Source organism: Gekko japonicus, unplaced genomic scaffold (assembly GCF_001447785.1).
Source record: "Gekko japonicus isolate JY-2015 unplaced genomic scaffold, Gekko_japonicus_V1.1 scaffold1388, whole genome shotgun sequence".
In the NCBI taxonomy this organism is placed as follows: domain Eukaryota; kingdom Metazoa; phylum Chordata; class Lepidosauria; order Squamata; family Gekkonidae; genus Gekko; species Gekko japonicus.
In genome coordinates this window covers 271,117-279,304 of record NW_015164228.1, presented here as the reverse complement: position 1 = coordinate 279,304, position 8,188 = coordinate 271,117, and positions in this window count along the sequence as shown.

Genomic DNA, 8,188 nt, shown 5'->3' with positions numbered 1-8,188 from the left:
CATGGGGGAGGGGGGGGGTGGTATCTACAGGGGGAGAGGGGAATGTTCTCCAAACACTTCCCCCACTGATCTCCTCTCCCTCTGTCCTAACTGAGCCTTGTCCTCACAAATTCCTTTCGTTCCTCCCTCCGGTTGCCATATTCCTCTCTCTGCAGCTGCAGGTCTCGGATGCCATCTCCGGGTATCTCCGCTCATCTGGCTGCGTCCACAAAGCACCCGGACCCTGTGTTCAACCGGCAGTATCTTCTTTGGAAATCCGGGGCGGGGGGCACACCAAGGACCACACACCTGCACCCTTAACAACTCATGCGCACACATCGCTAACCAGTGCTCAGTCGCTTGGGGCTGTCACGCAAGCTTCCTCCTCGACCTTACGCAGGGCGGGCCGTAGCTTTGACATTAAAGCCCCTTGCTGAGCCACAGCCTTTCCCCTACCTGTTCTGTCCACCGCAACTCATTTGTAACTCCATCTTTTTTTTTGGGTAGCTTGTGCGCAAGATAAAGAGCACCGTGCACACTCAACTCACCCCCATCGCTAACCCGGCCAGCCTCTTGTGTAAGAATCCACGGCTGCCGATACTTGCTTGCCTCTCTCACACACCCCTCACCCCCACACACACACCTTGTATTATGCTTCCTTTTTCCAACTCCTCACTATTTGCACTTAATTTATTGGAAAGCCAGCTGTGAGGGTGATCGCAGCAGGTGAGCCCGTCCACTTCCCTTGTTCCCGGTAACTTCCATCAGCACCTTTACTGACTAGTTCGGGGAGGGGAGAAGAGAAGACTGAAAGCTCTCCTCCCCCTCGCTTCCACTCCTTAACAATGTCAGGGAGACGGGGTGAAGTTGCTGAAAAACAGACAAGAGGGCTGGTCTTTGTCCATCCTGGCAGTTCCTTGGCTTGGCAGTAAGTTCAGCGGTGGTAATAGAGGTGCATTATTGGGCGAGACCGATTTTTGCCCTCTGCAAGCAGGGCATTTCCCCGATGGCGGAACCTCGCCAATCACCGCAAGGTGACTGCGGTGCGACATTTGTCGTCACCTTCCAAAGATCTTTGGGAACAAGCCATCTTGGAAGAGGGGGAGGCCAGTGGGCCGCAGGGGCTGCTGCATTGCCTTGTAATGGCATCCACCCACCAAAACTTTTACCCGTTGCTGGAGGGCGGGAGATGGGTCTTGGTTTCACCGGCTTTTAAAGGTCACTGTTGGGTGGCGTATTAAGGAAATAGACTACATTGGTTGACTTACACTAATGTAGGGGGTAGATTTTAGAACACTAGCCGGAGGGCTGATTTTTGTTTTTGTTTGTTTTCCCAAGACCTAATCCCCCTTATTATTATAATCGTGTGGCATTGTGTGTAGTATAGCCAGGAGATCCTAAGATTGTCTGGCAGCCAGAGGTTCTAGCTCTTTTAACGTTACGAACCACTAGGTGGTGAGCTAGACTTGTTTTTAAGGCAAGAGACATTTCAGAGGTGATTTGCCATTGCCCGCCTCTGCGTGACGACCCTGGTATTCCTTGGAGGTTGCCCTTCCAAGTACTAGCCAAGGCCGATCCTACTTAGCTTCCGAGATCTGATGGAGTCGGGCTAGCCTGGGCTATCCAGGTCAGGGCTAATCCTCCTGGACAGGCATTGGAGGGGGAGGTTCTACCCATGAAAGGTTGCCAGAGCCCAACCCACCAATAGGGCTATTGCCCCTCTACCAGCTACGCAGCAAAAAGAAGGTGTTCTCATGTGCTGGGTTCTCCTCATCACTGCTGTGGCAGGAGACCAGTCACTTGGAGACCTGGAAAGAAACAGGAAGCCCTTTGTGGAGCCTGGCAGCCCCCCACCCCAACCCCCACGCACACCGAGGACCCGGGCAGGCAGACCGGCCGTCTACAACCTCCCTGGTTCCTTGCCAGACTTGGTTTTGGGAAGGCAGAATGTAATGCGCCCAGAAACACGCTCTGCTCTGTTATTCCGTCATTTGCCGATTCACTGCCTGCCTTTCCTCCCCACCCTCCCCCACCCATTTCTGTTTAGTTCTTGTTCCTTTTTGTTGTTGCTTTTTTTTAAAAAAAAAGCTGACACTCTTGAAATCAAGATGCAAAATATGTCAAACCAGGAAATGGATTTCAATTGCCAGCCCTCCCACCAAACTAATAAAATATTGTCACTTCTCTAACCCCAGTCTTGGGCCTGGTCTCCTCTGTGCGAGGGAACGGGAGAAAAGAGAGATGGTAACAGGGCAAGGTGGATTGTGCAATGACTCCTGGCCTGCGAGCTTGCAAAGAGGAAGCATGTGGAGGGCTGGGGGAGGGAAACAACTTAGTTCACACAACTGTTGTTGTTGAGTGCTGTTACTTGTGGTCCCATAGGCATGCTCATCACAAGAATGCACCATTCAGGTGACAATTTGTATCTATGAAAGAGTTAAGAACGTAAGAAGAACCCTGCTGGATCAGATCAGTGGTCCATGTAGTCCAGCATCCTGTCTCACACAGTGGCCAACCAGTTTCTCTGGAGGGCCAACAACAGGGCATAGAGGCCGAGGCCTTCCGATGTTGCCTCCTGGGCTGGCTCTGTTAATCAGAGGTTTATTGCCTCTGAATGTGGCAGTTCCTTCTAGCCATGGCTAATAGCCACTGATCATCGAAGTTCTCCTTCCCTGCTGCTATAACAGACAGCCCTGCTCAGACCAAGCAGCAGGAAGGATGTTTTTCATAATCGTTTGTTGCAGAAGTGCGAAATGAAGGGCAGTTCACACATTCAGTGATGCGTGAATGGGCTTACGCAGGGAGGATTCACACACAGGGAGGATTGTTGCCACGGACCAGATGTTCACTGTGAGTCACGCTGCCTAGCTTCTGAGGACAGACGTGTGGGGACAGAGTGGTAATCTGGTGGGAAGAGGCAGAAGACTTCCTCCTGTTCACCAGTCAGAGCTTTGGACACCTCCGAGAGGAAGAGGAGAGAGAGAAAGCTGGTGCCCAAACAACAGCGTTCAGGCTTGAAACAAACCGGTTCTGAAGTATGCGTTCTCTCCTTTGATCCAGCAGAGGGAAATGGTGATGCACAAAGCATGGGGCTGTGGGGCTGTAATCCTCTCTGAAGAGGTGGCTTCCCCAAGGCCCAGCAACTGTCACAATGAAATGAAATGAAAACAACGTCTGTGTTAGAGGCCCAGTTTCTCAAGATGGCATCTGTGGGTTTTCTTCCCTCATGTTCAAGTCGTTTGCCCCACAGTGCGTACTGAAGGCTCTCTGTCCCCAAGCCTTTTTTTGGAGGCCTATTGCTTTTTCATGCTACACTTTTGTCTTGTGTGCCTCTTATGAGGGAGGGGGCAGCTATGTTAAGTCTGGGGCGGCGAAACTGCACAGAAGAATTCATTTTCTTCCATTTATATCCCGTCCTCCCCGCAAAGCAGCCCAGCAGGAACTCATTAGCATAATAGGCCACACCCAACAGCAGAAACTCATTAGCATATTAGGCCACATCCCTGACAGCACAGCTCATTAGCACATTAGGCCGCACCCCCATGTTACCAGAAGTGTGGTTATCCAGCCACACCCACCTTTTGCTTGTTATTCTGTTTACCTTGTTTGTTGTGAAAACGCAGGGCTTTTTTGTAGCAGGAACTCCTTTGCATGTTAGGCCACACACCCCTAATGTAGCCAATCTGAATGAGTTTCTCCTGTTGGGTGTGGCCTTTTATGCTAATGAGTTCCTGCTGGGCGTGGCCAACTTGGGAGCCAGCCGGAACTCCGTTCCTGTGCGTGCCTGCCCCAAAATAGCCCTGAGTGTGACTCATTGTTGGGGGGGGAGGCCAAATTGAGTTGGATATCCGCTGCCTCAACTGAAGGCCTGGTAGAAGAGCTCCATCTTGCAAGGCCTGCGGAACTGTAAAAGCTCCTGCAGGGCCCTAATTTCTGACCAGAGCTCATCCCACCAGGCAGGGGCCAAGGCCGAAAAGGCCCTGTCCCTAGTTGAGGCAAGTCGGACATCCCTAGGGCCAGGGAGCGTCAGCAGATGTTGATTCATAGAGCACAGTGCCCTCCAGGGCTCATATGGGGCACCTTGAAGGCTTACAAAATTGTGAGCTATTGTGAGTCAGCGGCTCTTGCTTCAGCTGGATGTTCCAATGAAGGCTGTTAGCCTGCAAGGTGCCACTACCCTTCTCTTTAATTTTAATACGGAGTGACCGTGCCATTCTTTTACAGAGCCACCGAGGTAAAGGCTTCTCCTGTGCCGCCTTGTTAACCATGAAGGAAGCCTGAGGGACTCCTAAATCTTGGAGGGCTCTGTAAGGAGGAGTGGCGCAAAAAACCACCAGCTGCCACGAAATAGAGGCCAAAGCTGACCAGCCATTGGGGAATGGGATAGTTATTTAGTTGCTGGGCAGGGGTGTGGAGATGAATCAGTAATCCAGTGCCCAGAAGCAGTAGACTTCCTAATGTTCAAACGCTAGTGAGTGTTAGGAGGAGTCTCTCAGAACAGTTGGCAGACCTAAACACCATTCAGCCTAAGTCAAAATGGCCCTGGACAGTTCTCCACGTATTAAGGTTGCCTGGTCTGGGTTGGAAAACACCTGGAGACTTTGGGGGTGGATCCAGGAGAGGGCAGGGTTTGGGGAGGGGAGGGGCCTCAGCATGGTACAATGCCACAGAGTCCATCCTTCAAAGCAGCCATTTTCTCCAGGGGATCTGATCTCTGTCAGCTGGAGGTCAGTTGTAAAAGCGGGAGATCCCCGGGCCCCACCTGGAGGCTGGCAACCCTACCACATATGGTTAGAATGGAGCCTCCAGCTGGGTTGAGCCCAGTGTTCCCTCTAAGATGAGTTAGTGTGAGCCAGCTCACAGTTTTTTTAGCCTCTGGCTCATACGTTTTTGTCTTAGCTCAGGAAGGATGGCTCCAGAGCAAGCTAATTGATGGAGTAGCCAAATCGCTCACAGCTTTAGTGCCAGTAGCTCACAAAATAGAATTTTCGCTCACAAGACTCCACAGCTTAGAGGGAGGCATTGGCTGAGCCTGTGGGCAGTGTTGAAATTTTGAGACCATGGGGTGTAGGTCACCCCAAAATGGCTGCCACGGGCAGTAATCATAAAATGTGTGAACGTTTTGTAAGCTGTGCATCCTCCTATGAGGGAGGCAGCTGTTTTCAAATAGGTGCTCCCTGGTGACACAAAGGTGATGCTTCCTGCTTTCTTCAGAAGTAGTGCCTGCCCCGACGAAGTACAGGAAACCCAGGACTGGCTCTCTGCTTTGGGAATGAAGGAAGGCACCATGAAACACACGTGCACTACTAGGGCTTAAAAAAAAGAGGTACCAGAATGAGCCGGCTTAGGTCGGGAGGGCAGGATAAAAATCTATTAAATATAATAATAATAATTCTCAAGGGGGAGATGAAGTTTTCAATCTGTATACTGAAAACTCATGAACTTTTAAACATTTTTAAAGTATTTTGTCGAAGAGGTACCAGAACTCCATTCCGGCACATTCCCCCAGAAAAAACATCCCTGTAGTGCCACAGTGGGGCATCACTAATCTAGGATTAGGGGTATTTCTGTTCTGACAGACACACAGGAAAAGAACATTGGGAGGAGCCAATTTCAGGTCCCTTGTGGTTATATTTGTGGCTCGGTCACTGATTCTGGGCACGGAGCGAATTTGGATGTAAACAAATGGGTTTGGGTAGTGAGTATGCAGGCTAAAGGCACAAATCTCTGGCCTTCAAAAAAAGGTGACTGATGTGTCAATAACATAGCAATATTCATTTTCAACATTTACATCCTCTCAATCAAAAAAGATAGTTCCCAGCAATGTTCCCTCTAAGCTGTGGAGCCTTGTGAGCAAAAAACTACTTTGTGAGCTACTGGCATTAAGAGTTGTGAGCGAGTGATTGGGCTACTGCATATATCAGTTTGCTCTGGAGCCCTCCTTCCTGAGCTAAGGCAAAAATGGGTGAGCCGGAGGCTAAAAAACTGTGAGCGAGCTCACACTAACTCAGCTTAGAGGGAACACTGGTTCCCAGGGCAACTAAAAAATACCAAAGCCATGAAAAATCATACACAACTAATCACAAAGTCCAAAGCAGGGGGTCCCAGGCCCCAACCTTTGGGCACCCTTTAAATTTTAGCACACCATGGTGGTAGGGTTGCCATCCCCCCGATGGGGGTGGGGGTTTACCCACCTTCGGGTGCCCCAATCTGCTGCCGCTCAGCTGGCTGGTGGGGGAGCCCCGCCCCCGAGCAGCCCCATCTGTGCCGACATGCCCTGCTTGATGATGTCACCTCTGGCTGATGCCAGTGCAGCGCACGCACGGAAGACTCCAGGACAGCGGGCTGGAGCCCCCTGCCGGTAACAGGGTAGGGACCTGGCAACCATACATGATGGGCACAGACACAAAATGGCTGCTGCATCGTGTTGGCAGGCCCCCTGGCCACTGGCAAGGGGGAATGGGGGGTAGGGTTGCCAGGTCCGGGTTGGGAAATTCCTGAAGATTTGGGGATGGAGCCTGTGGAGGACAGGTAACTCAGTGAGGTACAATGCCACAGAGTCTACCCTCCACAGCATCCATTTTCTCCAAGGAAACCGACGTCTGTAGTCTGGAAATGAGCTGTGATTCCAGGGGACCCCCCAGGTCCCACCTGGAGATTGACATCCCTACTGCCACACGAGGTAGAGCCAGCTGCAAAATGGCTGCTGCAGTTTTCCTACAGTTGCACACTGAAGATTACTGTGCTGTGGTGGCAACTGCCACCAAACGTGTTTTTAAAAATCAGCACAGCCAATCAAATCTCCAATGGCCAATCGGAAGCCTTGCTGGGCAAAAGCCCCACCTGGCCCTGCCCACTTTCCAAAAAGACTGGATGGGTGCCAGGAAAGGAGTCAGCGAGCACCACAGTGGGAACCCCCAAAGGGTCACCAAGGAAAGGAGCTCAAAAGAGTGCTTTGGTGCCATTTAACTGCAGATGTACCTCAGATTGGGCCACCTTTGCAGTGGTGTGGCTGTACAGCCCTTCACATTGGGAGACTGCTAATGGAGCGCATGCTTCCCATACTGTTTTCCTATGTGTAGCTGCCATAGTGCCATTTCATGCAAAGGGAATCTACAGGTAGATTTTTCTGTATGTGTATATACAGCTTTGGTACACACTACGTGGCTTCAAGTGGCACATATCAAAACTGTACATATGTAGGCCCTGACCTGGATAGCCCAGGCAAGCCTGATCTCATCAGATCTCGGAAGCTAAGCAGGGCCGACCCTGGCAAGTACTTGGATGGGAGACTTCCAAGGAATACCAGGGCTGGGAGGCAGAGGCAGGCAATAGTGAGCCACCTCTCTGAAACGTCCAATCCCCGCTAGGGGTCACCAGAAGTCACCATGACTCCCAGGCGTGCAAGCACACACACACACTATTAAAGAGCTAACAATAATGGGTGAAAGAGAAAAGTAAAGATTTTAAAAACTGTACATATATAGGAAATCTGTGATGCTTGTCACCTGACATCGTGAACACTAAGGCTGCCAAATGGCCTGGAAAAGAAATGTCCTGTCCCTTTAATAGAGTCTTAATGCAGAAATCGGCGTTGAAGTTGGAATTCGGAGGTAAATCACCTCACATCATGATTGCAGCAGTTTAAATTGATATTAAAGAGACAGCTAGAAGATCAGTTGGAACGTCAGTAATGCCTGTGACCATGCCAAGTGGAAACATCACAGCTATGTCTGAAAAGGGCTCATGAATAAAGGAGTGACCTACCAGTTTATGACCTGGCACTCCTTGGAACGAGGGAGGTCATCCGGCTAACAGAGGGCACTGGTTTCTTTTTCCTGGCTGTGTACATTCAATAGCTGTGTGATGGGCAGAAGTCCGACAGGTAATAGCAGCCTTATGCCTTGAGAGGCACTGGTTGAAAAGGTTTCCCCTGCGGAAGGCCAACACAGCACATGGGGAGAGGTCTTTGCCCGCCCGCCCCCAAGAGCTGGCAGTCCTCCTGCTAGCAAACACAGGACATATAAGTGCTACATGCAGGGCTATTTTTGGGCAGGAACGCACAGGAACGGAGTTCCGGCTGGCTTCAGAGTTGGCCACGCCCACTACAGCCAAAACTTCTGCACATGCGTGGATACAGAGGGAAGGCCTGAAGAGTGACAACCCCCCCCCCCAACTCTGAGGCGGGCAGGCCGGGGGGGGGGGGGGC